Source organism: Balaenoptera physalus, assembly GCF_965194825.1.
Source record: "Balaenoptera physalus genome assembly, chromosome: 15".
In the NCBI taxonomy this organism is placed as follows: Eukaryota; Metazoa; Chordata; class Mammalia; order Artiodactyla; family Balaenopteridae; genus Balaenoptera; species Balaenoptera physalus.
The window spans coordinates 57,568,583-57,595,608 of NC_138894.1; the positions used below are offsets into that span (position 1 = coordinate 57,568,583).

The following is a 27,026-nucleotide window of genomic DNA, read 5'->3' on the forward strand; positions in this document are numbered from 1 at the left end:
AAACCAAAAGTTGAACAAGAAAGGAAAGGTCTTCATAAGATAATTCTTGGCTCAAAAAGTGAACAATGTAACATAATTATTAATTATGAAAATAATGAATATGGATGGTATCAAATTATGGTAAAATTATATCAGAAAGATTCAGGGAAATGAAATATGTATGAGTGATGGATGATTATATCAGACATCTATTTCTGTGTAGCAAACCACCCCAACACTTAGTGAGTTAAAACAACTGCAATTTTATTTGCTTATGAGTTTGTAGATTAGCAATTTGGACCGGGCTCAAAGGTCAGTTCCTCACTCATATGACTGCTGTTATCTGGAGACTCAACTAAGACAATGTCTAGGATGGCCTCACAATCATGTTTGGGGACTGGTACAGGCTCTCTTCTGATGGAGGTCTAGGGGCCTCAGCTAGGACATCTGTCTGTGTTTCTTGTGGTCTATCACCCTCCAGTAGGTCAGATCAGACTCATGTACTTAAGAGCCTCAGGGCAGTGTTCTCAGAGGGTGAGAGCAAAGGTGCCTCCTCTTGAGGCCTAGGTCTAAAAGTCCCACAGCATTACTGCCAGTACAACTATTGGTCAAAGCAATTCACATGGCCATACCAGATTCAAAGGGTTGGGAAACAGATCCTACCTCTTGATAGGAAGAGCTTCAAAGGCACATTGCAAAGAGGTATGCATACAAGATGAGAGAATTTGTTGCAGCAGTGTTTTCAAACACTTTTCTACAATGGCATATAAGAACTAAGTCTTTATCTTCTGTAGTGAGAAAACAATATAATGTCTACTGTGGAAAAATCAGCAAATCAGCATGTGATTTAGAAATATGGTAAACAGAACAAACAGCTGAAGAGTTTAAAGGGGTTGGTTTTGAAGAAGGGATCAGGGATAGAGAAAGGCAGGACAGGCAACTGCTCTTCTTGTTATAAGCTATAGTGTTTGACTTTTAAAACTGTGTATATGTGACTACTTAAAAAGCAAACAAAAGTAAGAAGTTTGGCTATACCAGCAATTCCACGTCTAGATATATACCAAAAGAATTGAGAACAGGGTCTCAAACAGATACGGCAATGTTCAGAGCAGCATTATTCACAATATGCAAAGGTGGAAACAACTCAAATGTCCATCAACAGATGAGTGGATAAAGAAAATATGACACGTGCATCCAATGGAATACTACTCAACCTTAAAAAAGGAAAGAAATTCTGACACATGCTACAACATGCGTTAACTTTGAAGACATTATGCTAAGTAAAATAGCTAGATATAAAAGGAAAAATATTACGTGATTCTACTTAGGAGGTACCTAGAGACAAAAAGTAGAATAACAGTTACCAGGAGCTGGGGTAGGGGGGAGAACAGTGAGTTACTGTTTAATGAGTACAGAGTTTCAGTTTGGGAAGACGAAAAAGTTCTAGAGATGGATCGTGGTGATAGTTGCACAACAATGGAAATGTACTGAATGCCACTAACTGTGCACTTAAAAATGGCTAAAATGGTAAATTTTATGTTAAGTGTATTTTACCACAATAAATAAATACTGTTGGAAAAAAGTTTGGCTAGGGAGGGAAGGAAAGATATTGAATGGTTGATAAAGGAAGACGATGTTTGGTTGATTTCCTTACTTCTTTCTTTTTTTCTTTCCTTTTTTTAAGACTTGGGAAGATTTGAGCATACTTATAAGCTGAATGAAAAGAATCTGTGTAGATTTGGGGTTTGACAAAGCTGAGAGGAAGATAACTGGCAGAGAGCCGAATCTGCTAAAGAGGGAGGTATCTGAGGCAGGCAGTCAAGGATGTGTTTAAGACAGCTGGGTAAGCCCTTGTGGAGATGACACAGACTAGAATGGGTGACTCCCTTCCTTACAAAATCGTACCTGCCTCAAAAAATTCCTACCGGGCTTCCCTGGTGGCACAGTGGTTTAGAGTCTGCCTGCTAATGCAGGGGACACGGGTTCAAGCCCTGGTCTGGGAAGATCCCACATGCCGCAGAGCAACTGGGCCCATGAACCACAATTACTGAGCCTGCGCGTCTGGAACCTGTGCTCCGCAACAAGAGAGGCCGCGATAGTCAGAGGCCCGCGCACCGCGATGAAGAGTGGCCCCCGCTTGCCGCAACTAGAGAGGGCCCTCGCACAGAAACGGGGACCCAACACAGCCAAAAATAAATAAATAAATATTTTTTTTAAAAAAACAAACTATAGCTTTACATTAAAAAATAAAAAATAAATTTAAAATAAATTTAAAAATTCCTACCGAGTAATGTATGTCAACTGACAAGAGCATTCACCAATCGCTTTGCCTTTATGCATTTATCAATTAGTGAATGAGTTGGAGGAAAGAGTACTTTTAAGTAGACTATATAGTCAAAATATTGGTAATCTGTTTCAATTGCAAACTTGACTGCATTTGTTGTTGCTGTTTTCCTAAAGGCTGGAATATAAATACTTCCTTCATCTTCTAAGATGGTTTGAAGAGCAAATTATCTTGACATCACAGAAAAACAGCCAGTTTTGAATGATTTGGACTCTGGGCTTCCAGGGTCATCAGAGTCTATTGTGAATGAATGGCAGGAGAACTGGTTTGCAGGTTTTGGAGGTAGAACAAGAAGAGGAAAGAGAAGTGTCTCTCAGAAAGATCAAAAGAAAGATGGGGGCTTCCCTGGTGGCGCAGTGGTTGAGAATCTGCCTGCCAATGCAGGGGACACGGGTTCAAGCCCTGGTCTGGGAAGATCCCACATGCCACGGAGCAACTGGGCCCGTGAGCCACAATTACTGAGCCTGCGCGTCTGGAGCCTGTGCTCCGCAACAAGAGAGGCCGCGATGGTGAGAGGCCCGCGCACCGCGATGAAGAGTGGCCCCCGCTTGCCACAACTAGAGAAAGCCCTCACAGAGAAACGAAGACCCAACACAGCCATAAATAAAAAATAAATTAATTAATTTAAAAAAATAAAGTTAAGGATGTACCTCACATATCTAAAAAAAAAAAAAAAAAGAAAGATGATTTTCCCCAAACTAATAGCGATCACAATTTAGTGAATTTTGTTCACTCTTCACCATTTAATTAGCTCATTACTTCTGCCCCCAACTAGAATGGTACATAACCTCCAAGAAAGGTGCGACCCTCATCACTGTACAGGACAGTGGACAGGAAACCCCCGTATTTGTGTTTACATTGAAGAGAGAGGAAAACTGAGTATTCTGGAAAACTGGTCTGAGACAGGGATGATACCCCAGTTACCTAAGTTAAAATAGTGGATCAAAATGAGACAATCTCAAACAATTTGATATGCTTTGTAAAATGTGACGTTACTGATTTGGGGAAACAAAGGCAACTTTGGCATCTAGAAAACCAAACTTTTTTATTCTACTGAAATAGCAACTCTTTGTGCCCAGGTTTGATATGAGAGAATAGGCAAAAATTTCTTCAAACTGTCCTCAGAGACATGACCCATATCCTTTTATAAATAAGGAATCATCAGAAAAATACTGCAATTATTCTTTATTTTTTTCAGCCTCTTACACTCACAGCTACATTCACCTATATTGTTAACAGCAAATGTGATTATAGATAGTGTGAAACAGAAGAAATAACTATTTAGATGCCTTTCTCTGTGGACACTGACCTACACCTCAAATGACCTTGTGTCTCCTGGTTTTCCTTATCCAGAAATCTCAAGGACAGCCTTGGCCTCTGACCCAAGCAGGGTCTGACCCCAGATCACGCTGCCAGGACTCAAGGTCTTGGAGTCTGTGTGTTTCCATGACAAACAGCCAACATTACAGAGTCTGCCTCTTTGGAAGGCATTTTACAACTACTTTCTGGAGGAAAAGAAAAGAGGGCAAGGAGAGAAGAAGGGAGAAGGAGAAAGAGAAGCAGGTGGGGAAAGTAAGGGGGAGGAGAAGCAAGAAGAGGGCATGTAGCGCTGGGGAGGAGGTGAAAACCCATTAAATACAGAACCAACACACCAAACAGCTTTAAAAGTATATGAACATTATTCACAACCAGAAACACTTTGGGGAACATTTCTATTATAATTATTTTCTTTTTCTTTCTCTATTTCTCTCTTTTTTTACCCTGGCTTTTCTCAATATATTTTATCTACAGGAAAGTTCTTGGAATTTCAATCAAGGAGCACTCTCAAGTTTTCTCCCTTTCCTTTTCAACATTTAATATATAAAAATGAGCAGGGGGGTCAAGTATAACTGGATGAAATCACTAATCATTACAGTACTCAAATCACAGCCCCCTGTAGTATGGAAAATTGCTTTTTACTGTGACTGAATGTGTGAGGGTGCATCCAGAGCCTTAGTATGAAAGGGAGCACAGATATCGGTCATCCCACAAGCTCACCAGCAAGTTTAGAAAACTTATGAGACTGGAATGGATCTTCAAGATGCTGTAGAAACACACACACACACACACACACACACAGAGTTTGTTCTCTGAGCAGTTCCCCCTGTCACTTAACACCACCTACTCTCCCTCCTTTTTGATTGATTGAAAGTGACACAGTGTTGCTCCAAAGTTCTTTAGTTCTGCGTTTCCACTTACAAGCAATTACTTCAAAAACTGTAAAAAAAATTGCAATAAAATACTGCTCAGTTCTTGAGAATCTGTTATATCTCTACTGAGGGAAGGTCGGAGAATAGGAGGATGGAAAGCCATACCAACATTCTCTTCAGAAAAATCTGTCTAATTAGCATGAGGTGAGAAAGAGGCACCGCACATTCATAACAGTTACTATTCTTTTCAATTGTGTCCCTTTAAATTTCCAGAGCAATGGTGAGATGTTGTTCAGCCTACTTTTGTTTGGTTTTTACAGAGAAATCCGAGGACATCTGATCTGGTGATAAAAGCAAACAATTTAGGACCAAATTAACTGGTTATGTTATACTCTAGCCCCCTGGACCTCCCAGTCACACAAAAGTGCTGAAAGAAATGTAAATGAGGAAGACAGAGAAGAGTGTCTGGTGAATCCACCTCCGCCCCTAGCCTGCACACAGCAGACAGGGAAGACTGCTGCTGAACCCTCCAGGGAGAGTATGCAGTGGGAGAGGAGGATGAGGAAGAGGAGAGAGGCAAGTACACCGACAGAGTCTGAGGAGGGTGGGAAATATAAAAACAGGGAGAGAAGGTGCAGAAGAGCTGGTAAAGGCAGAGGTGGGTGGAGAAAGAAGAAAACGAACAGGGATGCTGGGGGGAAAGCAGGAGAAATCAAAGCAACAAAGAACGGAAGAGCAAGAAGCAGATAATAGGAATACAGAGACAGAAAGAAATGATCCAAAGAGAAATGGTAGTATCCCGCAGGTGACATTAAATGTCTGGCACAACCACGCCCGCCGGTAGGACCCTACTCCCATCTCAGATGGTGGGCATAGGAGCCTTCCTGCTCCGGGGTCCTTTGGATACTTGAGCCAGCGCCCCTGAGGATGATCTGATTAATGACTCGTGGCAAGACCTCATTGCCTCTTAATGATTTAGGAATTTTCCTTTCACTTCCTGCGTGTGGTTATGGATCTTTTATCTGTTTTATCTGCGGAGCCTAATGAATTCCTGTTAAGTCTTTATAGCGGTTGTCCCTTCCACTTAAATCTTCCCCTGATCCTATTTACCAGAGTTTACAGTTCAGAGTGTTGTGTGCTAAACTGTGTTTTTACAGCCGTCACTAAAGGCTGACTCTGGAAAGCGATTAAGTTGCCAGAAGGAGAATCCACGGAAAAGGAATAAATGGAGCTGGACGGTTATGTAGTGCTTCCTTTCTTCTTCCACCTGCTCTGTGGTCCCGGGAGTAGAGATTCAGCATGCCCTGAGGAGGCTGCCTAGAACCTCTGCTTCCCTACGTTTTGAAGGGCAGGGAGGTCAAGGAAATGGACTGTCAGTCAGGAGGCCTAAATTTGTCCCAACTGTGCCATGACTAACCAGGTGAGCTCACGCAAGTCATTTACGCTTTCTGAGCTTCTGTTTTCTCACCTGTAAAATGGGATCAGTACACCGCTCTCTCTCTCCTACACCAGAGTTGGGAGGGGAACCTGGTATAATCGGGGAATGATTTTTTTTAAAAAGTGGTGTGATGGCTGCAGAAGATGATACTAAGGTATTGAAGATAAAAAGGAATAGGTAAGCTGGAGCCAGGTAAGAGATGCCTTGAATCTCTCTGTGCTTCTCAGTTCCTCACCTGTAAAGTGGGTAGAAGTTATGCCAGTTCTTCTCTTCACAGGCAAGTTGAGAGGCTGCGTTAGCTCGCTGGATTAAAAAGTACTAAGAAATACAGAAGGACTCTGGCCCTGCTCTAATCACCCGTACCCTTCACACAGCCCCAGCCCTTCAGCGTCTGGTCTCCCAAATTCCCCTAGTTCTGCATACGGTCCTATCTCTGTTATGGCTAAAGTAGCCCCAAGGAAATCTCTGACTCATCACAGCGCCTCTCACTACAGGATATTCTACATCATTTTATCATGAGGTCTAGGATCCTTAGAGAATGGTGCCAAATGCACCTCTGTCAGACAGGTCTGCTACAAAAACAGAGGCTTGTTAAGACAAAACAGCAACATTTGGGAAGACTGGTGTTTGGTGTGCTGCCTTTCCTGTGTCTCTTTCTTTCTGCCCTTGCCTTCAGAGGTGATAAAGTGCTCAACTCTGGTGACCATTTCTAGGCGTCCCACTGATAGTGAAATTTTCAGAGAGGAAAGATACCCTGATAATGTGAGCTTTTAACATACTACTAAGATAACTCAAGTATCTTACCAGGTCTGTGTGTTTAGGTTCAAACCAACTAGGTAAAATTTCAAGAACAGACCCCTAATATTTTGTTGCTTAATTTTTAACTGCTAACGTTAACATAGTTTCTGGAATACATACAGCACCCCCCCAAAAAAAGATATCCATTGATATGGAATAAAGGAGTAAATGATTGAGCTAATTATCTAGAATAAAATGCAAATACCACAAAGAATGGTAACTCATTAAACAGTCTTATTAGTCTTTAGTGCCTTGTTTTGAAAGCAAGTTTTTGAAGGGAGAAAAATGGGAAGGAAATAACAATTATTGAGTGCGTACTATATGTCTGGTGCTACGCTAGACATGTTATACATATACTTATGTAGGACTAATATATTTAATCCTCACAATTATCCAGGAGGACATTAATATAATGTTCATTATACAGTTGAGATGAGGCTGAGAATGTTTACATGATTTACCTAGAGTCACAAAGTTGGTAGAAATGAGAAAAGAAAGAGGGTATTAGATGCTTGGAGTAAAGTAAAGCAAGGAAACACTGAGAAGGATAATGGCCTGGAGGCCTACTTACAGCATTCACAAAAATTAACTCCAAATAAATTAAAAACTTAAATCTAAGAGCTGAAACCATAAAACTCCTAGAAGATAACATAGGGAAAAGGCTCCTTGATATTGGTCTTGGCAATATTTGGATATGACACCAAAAGCACAAGCAACAAAAGCAAAAATAAACAAGTGGGACATCATCAAAGTACAAAGTTTCTGCACAGCAAAAGGAACAATCAACAAAATGCAAAGGCAACCTACTGAATGGGAGAAAACATTTGCAAATCATATATCTGATATGGGGTTAATATCCAAAGTATACAAGGAACTCATATAACTTACAGCAAAAAAACCAAATAATCCAAATAAAATATGGGCAGAGGAACTGAGTAGATATTTTTCCCAAGAAGACATACAAAAGGCCAACAGGTACATGAAAAGGTGCTCAACATCACTAATCACCAGGGAAATGCAAATCAAAACCACATGAGATATCATTTCATACCTGTTAAAATGGCTATTATCAAAAAGACAAGAGATAACAAATGCTGGCAAGGATGTGAAAAAAAGGGAACCCTTGTGCACTGTTGGTGGGAATGTAAATTGATACAGCCATTATGAAAAACAGCATGGAAGTTCCTCAAAAAATTAAAAAGAGAACTACATTTGATCCAGCAATTCCACTTCTGAATATATCCAAAGGAAATGAAATCACTATCTCAGAGAGATATCTGCATCCCCACGTTCACTGCAGCATCATTTACAACAGGCAAGACATGGAAACAAGACATGGAAACATATATATATGCATATATATATGGAATATTTTTCAGCCATAAAAAGAAGGAAATTCTGCCATTGTGACAATATGGTTGGACCCTGAGGGCTTTCTGCTAAGTGAAATAAGTCAGACAGAGAAAGATAAATACTATATGATAGCACTTATACGTATATGGAATTTAAGAAAAACTGAACTCATAGAAACAGAGGGCTGATTGGTGGTTGCCAGGGGCTGAGAGGAAGGATTTGGGGATGCTGGAGTCATCTGAGCACCTTCCCAGGCAGAAGAGAAGTAGGAGAAAGGGAACGACTGAAGGCATAAGAAGTAGAGGACACCTGACAGCTCTTTCTAAAAGATGCACCAAATAATTTAAGGGGAGAGCTACCTTATAACACTTAAAATAGAATTTAACTTGCAAACATTTCATTTTCTGGAAAACACATCTTTCCTAAAGCAACATATGCCAGCACTAAATGGTTCGATGTCTTAGCAGGTGACTGAAGGGCAGCATGACCAAAAATTAGGCAATATTCTCGTGTCAAGAGCCCCAGTATCCTGCCAGGATCTGTCATCTAATGTGTAAGTTGGTGCTGAGTGTTTAATCTCATGTAAATGTGTAAGTCGATAAAGAATGACTGATGGTGAGCTGGTTCATAAAAGTCTCCACTGAGGCACTTCCTATCAGGTCTTGTCAGAATTTGTAAAAGTCCATGTGACTGTCAGAGAAGGAACAGAAGTTGTTGAATGAAACTATTAATATCTGAATGGGAAAAATGAAAAGATTTAATTAAAGGATCAGACTTGGAAATACCTACTCCTCATTTTTATTTAGAGAGACAAAGAAAAATACACATGTGTTCCTGGGCAAATATTGCCAATAACTTAGTCGCTTTAATCTTACTGTGGTACCACAGATTACTGTCTTAAATATTTGGGGCTCCAACTTTCATTAATTTAAACCCAGTGTGTTCATCTGGACATTCACTTTTAATCAGCCTCTACAAATGAGCTTGATTACCTTGAGTATTAATAATAATAATCAACTTGCTAATGACTTCTTTTCTCTCTTAAGTTACAGGATTAAGCACAGCCATTTAATGATACTCATTAGCATTTTTTCCAGTGGAGAAACTAAATCAAATGCAAATGCAGGAGCTCATTTTTCCATGCATGTCCACACAAACTTGTCAAAAATTTTTTCTATTCTTTTTTTGTTTTTCTACTTTTATCTCCAGGTTCAAAAGTCACTAACTATACCCTCCAAAATGCACTATATCCTGTGTCAGATAATCATTAGGGGAGAGTGAAGAAGCCAGAGCATTTGTGCCATCATAATTATCATTAATTATAGCAACATTTGCTGCTGAACACTCATGTTTACAAACTACGTATACATCTCAGAAAACTTAAGAAGGAGGTACTCATAGTATTGCAATTTGGCAGATAAGGAAACTGAGACTTAGATTAAGTAAGTAGCAAATGGCAGAGCTCTTGTCTCTCTGACTCCAAAGACAGTGCTCTTAATCACTGGACTGCCTTACTCTCTCATAAAACATTCACATTAGGTCACAAGATCCCTGGCATAAGACCTTCAGAAAGGAAATGTCCCAGACCAAGAGCCACCTTGGACTAAATTAATACAATAAAGTGGATGCCACCCTAAATCTATCCACAGTCGTGCTGAGCACCAGGTAGCAGGACCAGCTCCTGGGACCCAGAGGGCTTTGACCATCAACAACCTGAGGCCTTAGAAAAAGTAGCCTCTACCCGCCCCGTCCTTGACGGAGCCACAAACCAGTCCAGAGGCCAGAAGAAAGCAGCAGTGAGTGTTCATGGATTGAGAAAGCCCCAGTGGCTGGCAGCATGGTATTGAGAGAAGTCCAGGATCACTCTAGATGAGAGGCTGGGACCACAATATGCTGACGGCCTAGAGAGATGATCAGTCCCAGGTGAGATGGTATGGAAGCTGTAAAACAACATTGCCTCAGATTCTATCTTTTCTTACCTCATCAACTGTCCCCCACTCCAGTCTTCCTGTTCTCCTTTCCACTCTGGTCCCTGCCCAAGACGCATCTCTGTGCACCTGCCTGTGAATCCCACTCACGTCCAACCATGAGCCTCAGGCCATTTATGATTTCCCAGTTCTAACACCTTTGACCATGCCCTGGATCTGGCCCTGTTAGCCCCACTTCTTACCCTTTGGATAAGACAACTATCCATCTCATTGCCCCCTGTCTTAGTCCCTTTGGGCTGCTATAACACAAAATACTATAGACTGGATGGCTTAAACAACAAACATTTATCTCTCACAGTTCTGAAAGCTGGGAAGTTCAAGATCAAGACACTGCAGATTCAGCGTTTGGTGAGGGCCCACTTCCTGGTTTATACATGGTCATCTTCTGTTTATGTCCTCAAATGATGAAAAAAAGGCAAGAGAGCTCTCTGGAGTTTCTTTTATAAGGGCACTAATTCCAATAATGAGAGCTCCACCTTCAAGACATGGTCACCTCTCCAATACCATCACATTGGGGTTAGGATTTCAACATATGGATGGGGGGGACACAAACATTCATTCCATAACATCCCCAAAGGATACATAGCTAACAGATCCCAGTTTCTCCTGGGAATGAATCCCAGGGCTAGGCTTAGCAAGATAATTATACACAGTCACCTTTAGGCTGAGCCTAGTTCAAAAGCAAAATCTGGGCTTCCCTGGTGGCGCAGTGGTTGAGAATCTGCCTGCCAATGCAGAGGACATGGGTTCAAGCCCTGGTCTGGGAAGATCCCACATGCCGCGGAGCAACTAGGCCCGTGAGCCACAATTACTGAGCCTGCGCGTCTGGAGCCTGTGCTCCGCAACAAGAGAGGCCACGATAGTGAGAGGCCCGCGTACCTCAATGAAGAGTGGCCCCCGCTTGCCACAACTAGAGAAAGCCCTTGCACAGAAACAAAGACCCAACACAGCCATAAATAAATAAATGAATAAATAAATAAATAAATAAATAAATAAAAGCAAAATCTCCCACAGCAACAGAAGACAGCAGCCAGGCTTTTCCAACTTTTTCATGGTCTTAGTTAAAAGCAAAAGGGAGTTGCAGGGTTGGTTTAACCTCCTTATTAATATAATAAAGTATTAAAATCCACATGATCATTTCAACAGATGCAGAAAAGTATTTGACAAAATCCAATGCCTTTTTATGATAAAATAATTATAAAACTTATTACAAAGTAATCAAGACAGGGTGGTACTGGCATAAGGACAGATATATAGATCAGTGGAACAGAACTGAGAATAGAAAAATAAACTATCACATTTATGGTCAAATGATTTTAGACAAGCATGCCAAGACAATTCAATGGAGAAAAAATAGTCTTTCAAGAAATAGTGCTAGGACAACTGGATATCCAACTTGGATCCCTACTTCACACCATCAACAAAAATTGATTCAAAATGGATCATAAACCTATATGTAGGAGCTAAAAATGCAAAACTCCCAGGAGAAAATATAGGAATAAACCTTCATGACCTTGGGTTATACTTAAATATCTTAAATAAGGCACCAAAAACAAAAGCAACGAAAAATATACAAATAAATTGGACTTCATCAAAATTAAAAACATTTGTGCATCAAATGATACAATCAAGAAAGTGAAATGATATCCCAGAAAATGGGAGAAAATATTTGCAAGAAATATATCTGACAATATATATACGATATATCCAGAACACTTACAACTCACCAATAAAAAGACAATCCAGATTTTAAATGGGTAAAGAATGTGAACAGATACTTCTCCAAAACAGATATCAATAATCACATAAAAAGGAGCTCAACTTCATCAATCATTAGTGAAACGTAAACCAAAACCACAATGAGATGCCACTTCATATGCACTAGGATGGCTATGATCAAAAAGAGAGATAATAACAGGTGTTGGTGAAGATATGGAGAAACTGGAGCCCTTATACAGTATTGGTAAAATTGGGACTGTAAAATGGTACAACCATGATGGAAAAAAGGTTGGCAATTCTTCAAAAGGTTAAAGCATATAATTACCATATAACCCAGCAAATCCACTACAAGATATATACACAAGAGAAATACGTCCACACAAAAACTTGCATACAAATGTTCACAGCAGCATTATTCATAATAGTCAAAAAGTGGAAACAAGCCAAATGTCCATCAAATTATAAACAGATAAACAAAATGTGGTATACCCATACAACATAATGTGATTTGGCAATTAAAGAGAATAAAGTGCTGATAGATGCTATGACCCAGAGGAAACTTGAAAACATTATGCTAAATGAAAGAAGCCAGACACACTGAAACCACATACTCTATGATTCCATTTACCTGCAATGTCCAGAATAAGCAAATCCACAGAAACAGAAAGTAGATCAGTGCCTGGAAATGGGTCAGAACAGTGTGGCGAGGGAGCAAGAATAAAGAGCGACTATTAATGCATATGGAGTTTCTTCTGGGGGCTTGTTGAAAATGTTCTAAAATTAGATTGTGATGATGGTTTTAATTTAAGAAAAATGCAAAACTGAGGATGGAAACCTAAGAAAAGTGATTGAGGATAGCATGCTAAAGTTTAGGTTTCTCCACCAGATTGAAGACTAGGAACTAGATAAAATATGCAAAAAGAAGTCTACCATTTCACATTTAAGCCCCATATAAAGGTATATGGATCCATCCTACATAATCATAGGTTTTCCAAAACCGACAGGACAGCAAACCAACTTGGCTCCATCAGAAATCTGGAATTTAATCTCACCTCTATCAGTAGTTTGCTATGGAATTTGTTCACATCAAACCTGTATATCACTTCCTCACTAAGTGACCTCATTTGACCTCATCCCTGTCCTGTGTGCCTGCACAAGTATCAAATAAGTGGATATGGGGGAAAATGTGGAAACCTTTCATGTGTTCTGAATACCCTAGGATAAACCCATCTAAATGTGTCTGAAGAGCTGGTGAAAGAGCCACCAGAGTGTACTTGCCCAAAAGACCTGAGTGCAATGGTGTGCTGGAGCAGGCTCATTCCACCTCTCAAGAGCCAATCCTGGGGACTTCCCTGGCGGTTCAGTGGTTAAGACTCCGTGCTCCCAATGCAGGGGGCATGGGTTTGATCCCTGGTCAGGGAACCAAGACGCCGCATGCCACCTTGTGCGGCTGCCAAAAAAAAACCCAAAAAAGAGCCAATCCTGTTCCTCCCTTCCCTACTCTATGTTCAATCACATCACATTGGTAGTTTGAAATCAACCATAGTGGAGGTTAGAATGATACCCATTTTCTTGTCTTACTTAGTCCAAGATGCCTCTTTGCTTGGGCCATTTCCTTTCTGAAGACCTTACAGCTGGGGATCCTGTGAGTTCATGTGAGGGTTTTAGGAGTGAGTGGGGCAGTGCAGTAATTAAAAGCACCTGCTTTGGAATCCAAGTGACAGAGGCTCTAGTCCTGGCTCTGCCATTTGCTACTTAACCTCTTTTCTGGAGACCTGTGTTTTTTTTTTTTAATTTTTATTTTACATTGGAGTATAGTTGATTAACAATGTTGTGTTAGTTTCAGGTGTACAGCAAAGTGATTCAGTTTTACATATACATGTATCTATTCTTTTTTCAAATTCTTTTCCAGTTTAGGTTATTACAGAACATTGAGCAAAGTTCCCTGTGCTATATGGTAAGTCCTTGTGGGTTATCTATTTTAAATATAGTAGTGTGTATATGTCAATCCCAAACTCTCAATCTATCCCACCGCATGGCTTGCAGGATCTCAGTTCCCCCCGACCAGGGATTGAACCTGGGCCCCGGCAGGGAAAGCCCGGAACCCTAACCACCAGGCCACCAGGGAACACCTGGGAGAGCTGGTTTATGGGCACAGTCCTAGTAGCTTCCGGGGAAGCCTCTCATTCTAATGGTATAATGGCTCACAACTTGATTTAAGAACCATGGGTCAAAGGGGCGATCTTGAAAACAAAACAGTGTCTATCACTTAAAATTGTCCTCCAGCAGAAACTGAGTCCTAGAGAAAGAGGGGCTATAATAAGAGCAGGTGAAACCTGAAGGAGATGCTTTATAAAGATCTCTGAGCCACATGGGGCAAGAGCCCAGGGGAGCCCTGGGGCTCCTTCACTTGGGGGCAGCTAGCAGGAGCTGGGGGGACTTGAGCACTCCGCACAGGTGAACCCCACCTAAGCTGCATCTGTACCAGCCCACATTTGGAATAAATGGGAAGAAAAAGGAGACGGCCGTTTGCAGACTTGTGAGTTGGTTTGCACACACACAATTAATTACTAACATGAACAACCTGCTTTAAGGGTCTATTGCTAATTCTTATTCTCTGCATCCTCTCCTCCAGAGCCCAGGAGACCCTTAAACCTTTAGGTCAGGTGGTTGACTCTTTTGTTTTTTAATAACAAACTCTATTGAGACATAATTCACATACCATACAATTCAGCCTTTTAAACTATATAATTTGATGGGCTTTAGTATATTCACAAATACAACCATCACCAATATTTAATTTTAGAACATTTTCATCACCTCGAAAAGAAACCTCGTATACATTGGCAATCACTCCCCACTCCTCCCTCCCCCACGCCCTGGCAACTACTAACCTATTTTCTGTCTCAATCGATTTGCCTATTCTGAACGTTTTATATAAACAGAATTATTCAACATGTGACCTTTTGCGACTGGGTTCTCTCACTTAGCACAATGTGTTCAAGGTTCACACTGTAGCATGTTCTGGTACTTCATTCCTTTTTACTGCCAAATGATATTCCATTATATAGATATACCATATGCTGTTCATCTACTCATCAGTTGATGGATATTTGGGTTGTTTCCACTTTTTAGCTATAATGAATAATGCTGCTATGAACATTCATGTTTAAGTTGGTGCCCAACTCTTCAGGCATTTGAATTTCTCTCCTGGCTGTGCTCCTGGCCAGATGAATGGACCTGGAATAACAGGTCTCCCAGGCTCCCCCAGCACTGCTTTCTCCACTCTGTACTTTTTCAAAGAGACAGGCTCACATTCACTCCTAGCTGGTCTCTCTGCCTCCAAGTTCTTTCCAACTCCAGTTGTCCACACATTTTGACACCAGGTTTACTTTTCTTGGCATTGATCTTCATGGTTTCCATTCCATTCTCAAGAGCCTTGGCTAAGGCCTTGCCACTCAGGTGTGGCATCCTCATTATACCCTACCAGCTTCACACCCTTCTATATTTTGTCCTGGCAACTGGACTGAAAGCCCCTGTCTCTACATACCACTCATTCCTACCTTCATCCAATATCTGTCTAGCAGGAGTTGCCTTACACATCCCTCTGCCATCTTATGCTCACTTCTTCATTCATCCAGCAAACATTATTAAATTCCTATTAAGTGCCCCGGCATAGTGCTAGGCACTGGAGACTTCAGGATGAACTGGAAAAGATCCCTGGCCTTAAGGAGTTCATATTCCAGATCTGAGTACAGCAGTGAGAGGTTGGATTGGAGAGGGTATATAGACATGTTGACAGAGAATGAAGAAGCAATGTAGCTACGCAGAAATGGCCTATTTGTCTAGTTGCATTAGTGACTCACCCAGGGTTTGCAGTCTTTTTCTCACTCCAGATGAAGTTTTTGATAGAAGTTTTTTGTCCAGGGTTTTTCTAACTGAAATTTTGAGAACTCTTTTTTTTTTTTTTTTTTTTTGCACATATATGACCCCAAAAGGGGTAAGCAAGCCCCCCCATTTGTCCCAAGCAGTGACTGAGGCTGGAGAGTGGGAGGCACTCTTAGATTGCCCTGGACAGCCAGGATTATTAAAATTGCCATGACAATGACCCAAGGGCTCTTCCTTGGATAAACCCTGTAAACACTCAGCTAATTTCAGCCAGACCCAACTGCATACCCTTGAAATTTGCATGCCATTAAAAAAAAAAAAAAAGGTAGTGGGGAGGGGAAGGGAGGGAGAGGAAGAAGAGAAAGCCTGAAGCAAGGAAGAAGGCTGTTCAACCATGGAATAATACTCAGCTCAAGTATGAAGAGAACTCACTTGATATGCTGACTTCATCTTCCTTTAAAAACGCTGAGGTACCTGCTCGCAGCTCCAGATCAAACTTCAAGTGTCTCAAGGTCTCAGAACTTTCCCTCACTACTGGCCAGACCTGTAAAGAAGGAGGGAATGTATGGAGTTTAATTCCCCAAGGGTTCTTATTCATACCATATATCTAGAGCTTGGCCTCTGCTAGATGTAATGTTAGTACATTTAGACTTCAGAGTCCTGGCCTCTTCTTTCTCAACTCTCACCCTGGGCCCTGATTCAAACTGAAGATCAACTCCCCTAATCATAACGATGAACACAGTGAGGCCTAAAAATAGATACTCATTAGGCAGGATTATTGTAGATGAAATGCCTTTGTCAAAAGAAGGTTGGAATAAATGGCCCCTAATTCCATTCCAACACAAAGGCTCTACAATTCTACGACTTGTCGAAAGGAACCCAGTTATTTAGAGGCAAAGCCTGGACCAGAACCCAGGTCTGTCCACTGCCAATCCAGAAATTACTGGAGAATGAATTCCAGTTTCTCTTTGCTGATGAGTCCACCATCAATTTGGATTTTTCAGCTCAAATCTTAAACATCTGTTAAGTATATAAACATCTTCATAATTTTCATGGGAAGAGGAGAATACAGGTGAAGGGCTGAAGAAGGAATAAAGTAGGAAGACACTTGGAACTCCCTTTATGCAACTGAAATTTTCATTAGAAGCTAAAGATGCAATCACATTTTGCACATCAAATTCCACTTTTAAGCGAAAAGCAACTGCCCTGTAAATGGATTTTACTGTGAATTCTTATAAAGGGGACAATCTTTTTTGTAAAGTGAATGACAACTCCTTAATGTGTTAATGTAGAATATTTAGATGTTTGTGATTGGTTTTTATTATAGCTTTACCTGTATCTTGTGATCATTTTACAGATAGTAAAACCAAGCTCCAAAAGGGAGTCATGTCTCATCCAAGAATACCCTGGGACAAATCCAGCACAATCATGACTCTCAAATCCCTTCCCCATCCACCCAATCTCATGGCCTGGGTCTCTAAGGAGCTTCATCTGATCTCTTCATCTAGCCTACATCAGAGCCCAGAGCTCTAAGTTGGCCACAACTTGAGGTTTTTTAAGCAAGGCTTTCAAACAACCTTGTGCTGGATACTGGCATGGAAGAAAAGGCCCATCTCCCCGACACACAAAGCCACTCTGAGTTTCCCTAATCCCCAAGCAATTCCCTGCCTGCCGGGTCTTATTGCTTAAAAGGAACATAAGCTCCTCTGACACCGACCTGGACAAGTGCTATGTATTTGGGAAGACAGGGGAAAAGGACAACAGGAAACATCTTTAAGCGCATTATCAGCCTGCTTGATTTCTGCAGGCTGCTCTAGTCTGCCTAACACACATCTCCAGAGGAGGGACCCTTGAGACCACAGTCTGGCAAAGCATGGGCTCTCTGGGAAGGGGTGAGCTACAGGAACAAACTATTCCTTTTCTTAGAACTAGCAATTCTGCAATTCACCCTTACTGGAACAAAAAGCATTCTTTGTTTTTTCTTTCCTCCCAGTTTCCTTTAATGTTACAGTCAGTGAACGCATACTGCTTCTTGACCAGGCCACTCATTTGCCAATTAAGCACAAGTGGTAGCTCCTAAATTGTTGTCAGGAGCTGATTACTATCTCTTGTAAGGGTATATAACTTCCTCCTAACTATTTGAGTCTTCTCTCTCCAACTGAGGCAGAGCCCTATATGTCTTTGCTTTACCTGCAGAGTCTTGCTAATGTTTAGGATAGGCTCGGCACTCACTACATTCATAAATCTATGGATAAGAATTTTTTTTTATTAACTTTAATTAATTAATTTATTTATTTATTTATTTTTGGCTGTGTTGGGTCTTCGTTTCTGTGCGAGGGCTTTCTCTAGTTGTGGCAAGCGGGGGCCACTCTTCATCGCGGTGCGCAGGCCTCTCACTATCGTGGCTTCTCTTGTTGCGGAGCACAGGCTCCAGACGCGCAGGCTCAGTAGTTGTGGCTCACGGGCCTAGTTGCTCCGCGGCATGTGGGATCTTCCCAGACCAGGGCTCGAACCCGTGTCCCCTGCATTAGCAGGCAGATTCTCAACCACTGCGCCACCAGGGAAGCCCCAGATAAGAATTTTTTAAGGATTAGAGCCATTATGAATCTCAGTCTACAGACTGAGACATGCAAAAAAAAAATCAATATCTTCATTTTCATTAAATCGAATTAATTTCCATTTTGAGTTCTCATCTTCCTAAATTTGCAAAAATTTCAGTCTCAGGCACTGCCGGAGTCTCCTTCACCCTCAGGGTCTCCCCAGAATCCAGTAGGCTTCCACGGTGCTCAGAAGATCAAGGTAAGGGCCTCAATCATCCTGTCCCTCATAGTCACTGCTAACATCCTCATTGCGCCCTACAGGGAACTCTTGAAGTCTGGTATCTCTCTGCTTCCATGCCCAGCCAGAAGAAAAGGAATTTTTTGCCATTGTGAGCAAAGAAGCCTAAGGTCAGCCTCCCCAGATTCATCATTCGCCCCTCCCAAAATCTTGCCAAGAGTTCTCACATTGCTGGGCCCAAGCCCTTGCCAGGCTTTCTCACCCCAGTCCTGGTGCTTACTAAAGTCTGAGGGAAATCACTCTCCTGTCCCTCTCGTTGCTCTTGATGCTATTCATTAGGACCTCCTCAATGAGGTCACCAAGGCCAGTCAGGGCAGACTCTTACTCAGACCACAATTAGGAAGCCAGCCTGCTTGCTGAAAGGAGGAAGAAGTGGTCCTTTCCACTTTGAGGCAATGGAGCAAAGAGGAGAAAAGACCACCTGTGGAAAGAAGAGGAACTTTGTACACGAATGGGTTCTTCGCTTGTAAGCAACTGAAACTGACTTTGAAAAAATACAGACAAAATAATAATAATAATTTATTGGGTAATGTCTGAGAACTGAAGGAAGATCTGACCAAGCAGTCCTCAAGAAGGACAGGAAAAGAGCAGTTCCAAGAACTTCTGTCAGAATCTCACAGATGAAAGAAGAATGACTCAGCTCTGGCGGCCTCTGTTGATGAGTCATTCCACTGCAGACTAAACTCCCAGGAGAGAGTCTGATGGGCCTAACCCAGGTCATGTGCTTGCCACTTCTTGGGTAAGAGAGTTGAAGGCCAAGGAGCACTTAGATCAACAGGTTAACCAAACACAGTGAAGAGGGGACAGAGAATTCCCCTAAAAGAAAAGCAGAGTGCTGCGACCAAATGAAGGGAGACTAGGTAGGCAAAATGACTAGTGCCCGTCCCAGACAGAAGAGAGCCCTTTCACGTAACAAGCTGCCAGGGACCAAGCACTGTGTGTGCAGGAGAGCAAAGCATGTTCATCAATATTAATGACACAATACTTACAGGATCTTGGAATATTTGCAGATGTAAAAACCAAGAGCTGACTGAATAAAAAGAATATATGCATTAATATAAGAAAATGATCAACTCCAGAGCAGACTGTGTGGGAAGAGAAAAGAATAGGCCACATCCTATAGGATCAGGATATTTGAAAACACCTGGAGAAGAAAAGCACAAAACAGACCAAAAAGAGGACCGCTTTCTTAGGGATAACGATTTTATTAACTGTCTTAAAAGAAGCAACTTGAGATTTATTCAAGAATCTTACTCCAAAACCACGTGTCAGTGCTATATAAAAGTATGTTTAAGCTTAACTATGTAATAAAATGGTCTTCACAAAGTTCCTACTTAAAGAACTCATCCTGTAATTATTAAATATTGATATCTTGACTGGATATTACTTCAGGGGAAGATTCTGAGCACAAAGTGGGCAAAACTGGGTAAGCAGTGCCACACAGAGATGGCATCTCAAGATCTATTTCTCTGTGTGTGCACTGCATGGGCATAAAGCCTGAAATGTAGATTTTTTTTTTTTAAAAAAGCAATGTCAGGGCAGCATTTCTCAAATTGGTGTCCTATAACTTAGCTCTTTAAGATTTTCTTGAGGGGAAAAAGAAAGAATAGGGTTCCATGAATTAAAGGAAGCAGAGACTAGACCAGAGACCAGAAACAGGAGGTAGTTCACTGGTTACATATTGAGGACCGTGATGAGTAAAGTGGCTGTGAAAGCAGAACAAAACCAATAAAGTATAGAACAGCTAAGTGGTGTATCCCATTTAGGAAGTAAAATTATCAAAGAAGTATCTAATAGTGACCCAAGGGCCTAGAGGTCACACCCCTTTGTTTTCAACCATGAGCTTATCTCTCTTTTTCAGGAATAAGTAGTTCAGCAACAACATGGATAAATCTGAAAATAATCATGCTGAATGAAAGAAACCAGACAAAAAAGGGTATAAGCTGTATGATTCCATTCATACAAAATTCTAGAATATGTAAACTAATCTGCAGTAATGGAAAGTAAATTAGTGGTTGACTGAGGAAGGGGGTGGTGGGATGGGTGACAAGAGGAGGGCTGAATTACAAAAGGACGGGGGAAACTTTCAGGGCTGATGAATATGCTCATTCTGTTGTGAGGGTTTTGCATGTGGTGATGTCAAAACTCATCAGATTGTACACTTTAAATATGTACATGTTATTGTGTATCAATTATACCTTGACAAGGCTTTTTAAAATAAAAGAATATGTCATTCATGGAGCATAATCTATAGCATCATTTCTCAGTCTCAGCATTAATGACATTTGGGGCAGCTAATTCTTTGTTGGAAGGGCTGTCCTGTGCATTGTAGGATGTTCGGCGGCATCCCTGGCCTCTGTCCACTACATATCAGTAGCACCGTGTGATACTGTGATTTATAATAAGAAATATGTATTTGGTCTTCATCCACTCTTCCTGTCTCACAGCTCCTAAAACGCTTAGAATTTCCTAAGCGATGAGAGTGGCCAAAGTATCTATTGTTAGGTTAATAAAGTGACCTTTGGAAAGCACCTAGGTAACCTAAGGATGAGGGCTGGTTGCCAGGGGATCCAACCATGTGATTGGAGGGTTGGAACTTTCAGTCCCCACCCTCACCTCTGGGGAGAGAAGAGAAGCTGGAGGTTGAATCAATCACCAAGGGCCAATGATTTAACCAATCACGCTTATGTAATGAAGCCTCCAGAAAAACCCAAAGGATGGGTTTGGAGAGCTTCCGGGTTGGAGACCCCAAACACTTCCACCCACCACCTTGCCAGGCCCTAAACTCCATGAGGACAGAAACTCCTTTGTTCGGGACCTCACCCTACGTATGTCTTCATCTGACTGTTGATTCATATCCTTCAATATCCTTTGTAATAAACTGGTAATCTAGTGATTATACAGGTTTCCTGAGTTCTGTGAGCCACTCTAGCAAATTAAACCCACAGAAGGGGTTGTGGGAACCTCTGATTTATAGCCAGTGGGTCAGAAGCATGAGTAACAACCTAGGCCTGAAATTGTCATCTGAAGTGGAGGGGAGTCTTGTGGAACTGAGCCCTTAACCTTTGGAATCTGATACCACCTCTGGGTAGATAGCGTCAGAATTGAGTTGAATGCTAGGACACTCAGCTGGTGTCAGAGAACAGATTGATGTGGGAGAAAACAACACACACATTGGAATTGGTGACCAGCATCATTAACCCCCCCACCAATAATGATAACCAAAAATGACTCCAGACATTGCCAAATGTCTCCTCGTGGGAAGGGGGGAAGGGAAGAGAATCACCGGCAACTGAGAACCACATGTCTATAGGGATTTAGCAGGTTACAAAGGAAGTAAAGGAAGAGACTAACCTGAGTCTGTGTGGACCAGGGACTCTATTCAGACCTAACAATCAGTGCTGCGGATTGAACAGAGCTGCAAGCTAGTGGCAGGAGCAGGACGGTGGCTAGAGGGCTGTGAGCCTCCCGACAGAAATGCCATGAAATGCCAAAGCCAGTGCTATAGGAACAGAGAAGGCTTAAACTGTGGCAAAGTAAGACTCAAGGGGAAAGTGAGAAGTATTTAAATAATACCCTGAATTTGTTATTGTTTCCCAGAGTACTTTTATTCATCTTACTGGGTCCTTACAAGGTCCATGCAAGGAGGAAAAGGGCAAATATTGCTCTCCTTGTTTTTCAGAGGCAGAAACTAAGACCTAGAAAGAGTATCCATCAGCCTCTGAGTTCCTAGGTCTCTGAGCACAGCCTTAGTAAAGGAGGGTTAGATAACCCCTCACCCAATTAGAGCTTCCAGGTAAAAATTCTGAAGGGCTATGATTAAGGGTTCTTAATCTCTGATGGCAGTCCAACAAGAAACAGGCTGTAAAATTGCAGGTGAGGAGTTCAGTTTAGGAAGTTTAGCTTAAGGAAGAATTTATGGGGTGAGTCTTGCCAGACAAAGAATGTATGATTGAGGGATGTTGAGGAACATCCTATGCTGGTGTTTAAAAATAGAGAAACTTACTTCACTGGAATGATTTCAAGTTGCTGATACAGGGCAGGAGGATAAATTAGAGGGCTATGCCCAGCTGCTTCCAGCCCTGTGGTTCTCTGAAGCAGTTAGAGGAGGGGAGAGAACTTAGGCGTGAGAGACCAAAAGTCATTTGAACTGGGATCTAGATTCATCCTCAGCACATTTAGGAATGGGCTAGATTTCAGAGAACCCAGTCTCTCCTTTCACATACTTTTCCCTTCACAGATATTGAAACGCTTCCTTTAGAAAAGCATAATCATTTACGTGTACTGTAAAGGTATCAATGCCTGTACTGCAACAATGGAAAACACTTCCACACACACACACACACACACACACACACACACACACACACACACACGCTGCCACCAAAGAAAAGAATTGCAGACCTGTATGGGAGGTCGAGAAATATTTGGGGAAGAGGCCTTCAGACATCACATAGGTGACACCACCTGGTCCACCCTCCCCCAGCCCCAAGAAACCTCACTGCAGGCTGACCATTGCAAGAAGATCCACAGAGACTCAATCACACCAACATTCCAATTGGAACCTAGTTAGTTACCAGAGTTTAATGACCATCCTTGCATGTGCATTTATGATGTGATAATAATTTGATGACCATGTTTGTATTTTTGGAGTGCTTTTCTTCTAGGGGATCTCAAGGAATGTTCCATATGGGCTCTTTAACTTTTTAATTATAAATTACCAACTTAATAGTGAAATATAAACAGAATCATCAAAAAAGAAAACTCCACACAGCAAAAGAAACAATCAACAAAGGGAAAAGACAACTTACAGAATGGGGAAAAATATATTTGTAAACCATATATCTCATATGGGGTTAATATTCAAAATATATGAAGAACTCATACAGCTCAACAGCAAAAAACAAATAACACAATTTAAAATGGGCAAACAACTTAAACAGATATTTTTCCAAACAAGATATACAAATGGCCACTGGTATACAAAAAGATACTTAACATCACCTCATTAAGGAAATGCAAATCAAAACCATAATGAGGTATCACCTCATGCCTGTTGGAATTGGCATCATCAAAAAGACAAGAGATAACTAATGCTGGCAAACATGTAGAGAAAAGAGAAATCTTGTGCACTCTTGGTGGGATTGTAAACTGGTACAGCCACTGTGGAAAAGAGTACGGAGGAGTCTCAAAAAATTAAACATAGAACTACCATATGACCCAGCAATTCCACTTCTGGGAGTATAGCCAAATGAAATGAAAACACTAACCTAAAAAGATACCTGCACCCCCATGTTCACAGTGGCATTATTTACAATAGCCAAGACATGGAAGTAACCTAAGTGTCCATTGATGGATGAATGGATAAAGAAAATGTCATATATAATCACATTTATATATTTATATTTATTATATGTATGTATAAAATAGAAAATTATTCAGCCATAGGAAAACAAGGAAATCCTGCCATTTCCATAACATGGATGAAACTTGAGGGCATTATACTAAGTGAAATAAGTCAGACAGAGAAAGACAAATACTGTATGATCTCATTTATATGTGAAATCTTAAAAAAAAAAAAAAAAAACACTCAGAAAAAGAGATCAGATTTATGGTTACCAGAGGGGCAGCGGGGGTGGTGGAGGGCAGATTGGAGGAAGGTGGTCAAAAGATACAAACTTCCAGTTATGAGATAAATAAGTACTAAGGATGTAATGTACAACCTGATGACTATAGCTAACACTGCTGCATGACATACAGGAAAGTGGGTAAGAGAGCAAATCCTAAGAGCTCTCATCATAATAAAAATTTTTTTTCTCTTTTTTTTTTGCTTTTTCTTTTTATTGTATCTATATGAGACAATAGATGCTAACCAAACTTACTGTGGTCATCATTTCATTATGTATGTAAGTCAAACCACTTAGCTGTACACCTTAACTTTATACAATGATGTATGTCAACAAAACTGGGGGGGAAAAAAGAGAAAAGAAAAATCCCAGCCCTCTTTACCATATAACCTAAACTAGTGTCAAGATATAATGGTCTCTCCTTGCTTTAATATTGTACAGATACAATTTTTCATAATTGCTATCAATGTACCCATATTATTTTAAGGTTTTATTTTCAATACTTAACATCACAGAATCTAGATTTTTTTCATGTCCCTACCTCATTTACATATTTTTTAAAAGTAATGTGATATTCAGTTTGTTAACATATCAGATTATCTAAACAAATCACAGGTTGATCATTCACACTGTTTTCACTGAAAGAGAAAAGTGGTTTTTTCTTAGGGCTCTGTATAAGTAATAGTTATTCCTTGGAAAACGTTTTCCATGATTCAGTTAATGGGTTAAACATTAAATGAGAAAAGTCTTAATGGGAATATTATAGTTATCTCCCAATATCTTGCTCATTCATTCATTAATTCATTCATTCACAGAGCAAGATGGAGCAGAAAGATGGAAGGATCTTGAGTCCTTGGCAGCATCTTATTGCTGCCATACTTGCTCTGAACTGCCTATCACATAAATCCCTACTTACATAACCACAGTAGTCAAGTATCTGCTTCTTGCAACTAAAAGCAATCCTAACTGATATACCACTGAAACGTTTCTTTACGTCTGCACCTCCCTCCCTCCTTTGCTCCTATCTCTCTGGGAGAAGTATCCCTCCTGCTTTCTGAACTAGCCCTCCACGTGCATTCTTGATCCCATCCCCTCCCCTGCCCTGCCTCCTCTTAGACCCTGTTCATAATGTCCTTTCTTATTTGCATCCTCTATCTCTCCCCCGCATTCTGGCTCTTTATATCTACTAATGAACCTGTTAGGAGCTCCCTTTCCTCTACCCAGCTCACCCCTAGGTTAACTCTCTCTTCTTCTCCTTCCCTTCACCACCAGACTTCTTGACAGACCTGTCTACAACTACTCACTCCACAGTCTCTTTCAAGCTGACTTTCATCCCCGCCCCCAGCTGTGGAACCAGCCGTAAGTTCACCCACCAGCGACTTCCTAGTTAGCACACGTCACACAGCCTTTTCTCTGTCTCCATCCTCCTCCAGCTTTCTGCCTATGACACTTCTGACCACCTTTTCCTCCTTTTAAACTTTTTTTTAAAGTACAAATATATTAAATAAGTTTTAGAGAAAATTAGTTCAACTGATTGATAAAATGAACATAGAACTGTACCATCTATTTCCTTTCCTTCCTTAGATGCCACTAAAATATAGTAAGGATTTTTTTTTAAACACAGCCACCCTACTCCCCCGAAAAAAGGAATTATCCAAAGGATAAAGGTAATGAGAGAAGAAATAATTTGTGGCAGCCATGAGACTCCTCAGGCCTCCATCTACTGGAGTGTAATTGACTAAGGGCCCCCTGCTGCTGCACTCTGAAACTCACCTATAATCCAAGACATGCTTCCCTGAGATTGCTCCCTACCAGTGACTGAGCATGGCAGGGAACTAAGGTAAGCCCATTCCCAGGAGACGCAAGACTCTTCCAACAGCCAACTTTGGCTCGAGGACTCCTACCAGCCTTGCTGAACAGCCTTACACTGCACTGTGGTCTGGGATGCTCCACCCAGCCTTCTTCCCTCCTCTCCTTCATTCTCGTCTCAGTATTATGCTCTCTCAGCCTTTTCTGGCTCCCTCCCCATATTCTCTCACAAAGGCAGTTCTCTAATAAAATCTTTGCACATTTAATGTTACCTTGAAATCTGCCTCTTGGAGGACCCAGACTAATGCATAACTGCAGGTGAAAGATTTCAACAAATATTTGGAAGATAACAAGCAGATGGAGGAGCTAACGTAAGCAGTGTGACCCCAAACTCAGCGGAACGGAAAGCTGATAAGCATTGAGCCAATTCCACCAGCAGATCCAGAAGGACTCAGGACTTGGAGATGCAGCTTATTGCAGAAGGTGAAGGGGGTAAAATGTGGGGCTAAAAACAGCTCTATCCATTGAGAGTCTGTATCCAGAGAAATCAGGCCAGCAACTCCTCTCCCGGACCCTGCCCACTCTCTACAAACTAAGCCGTGCCCAAACTCCTGACCGCCAGCAACTGTGCAATAACAAATATGTGTCGTTTTAGGCTGCTTAGTTTGTGGTAATTTGTTACGCAATAGACGATTAAATCGCACAGCAAAAATAAATAAAATAAAATACACAGCAGTTATTTAGAAAGGAAGCAAATGCCAGGGCTGTGGATGGGGGAGGAATATGAGAAAGTATTATATATTTCCATATTAGCTGTTTAAAGCCATTTGGATAGTTTTAGCAAGAACATTACTTTGATGTAATTTTTGTAAAGTAAAAACTTAAACACATTAAAGGACTGTTGAGATGGGTGTTAGTACCTGAGGTGGTCTGACACTGGGACAGCCAGTCACAGCAGGGTCTGAGGGGAAGATGAAAGCCAGGAGTGGAGGAAGCCAGATGCTAATATAAAGTGAGGAGGGTCAGATGTGGCATCCTAAGCTTGATAGAGAGGCA

General features: G+C 41.2%; 1 protein-coding gene across 1 annotated transcript in view; it reads right to left on the reverse strand.

Annotated features, from left to right (window-relative positions):
* The window catches only part of LOC309644244 (uncharacterized protein), a 766,088-nt gene extending 740,150 nt beyond the window's left edge, over positions 1 to 25,938 (reverse strand). The window contains exon 1 of the mRNA XM_082427907.1: positions 16,129 to 25,938. The gene's annotated coding sequence lies outside the window, so the exon portion shown is untranslated. The remainder of the gene's footprint in view (positions 1 to 16,128) is intronic.
* Positions 25,939 to 27,026: the final 1,088 nt, after the last annotated feature.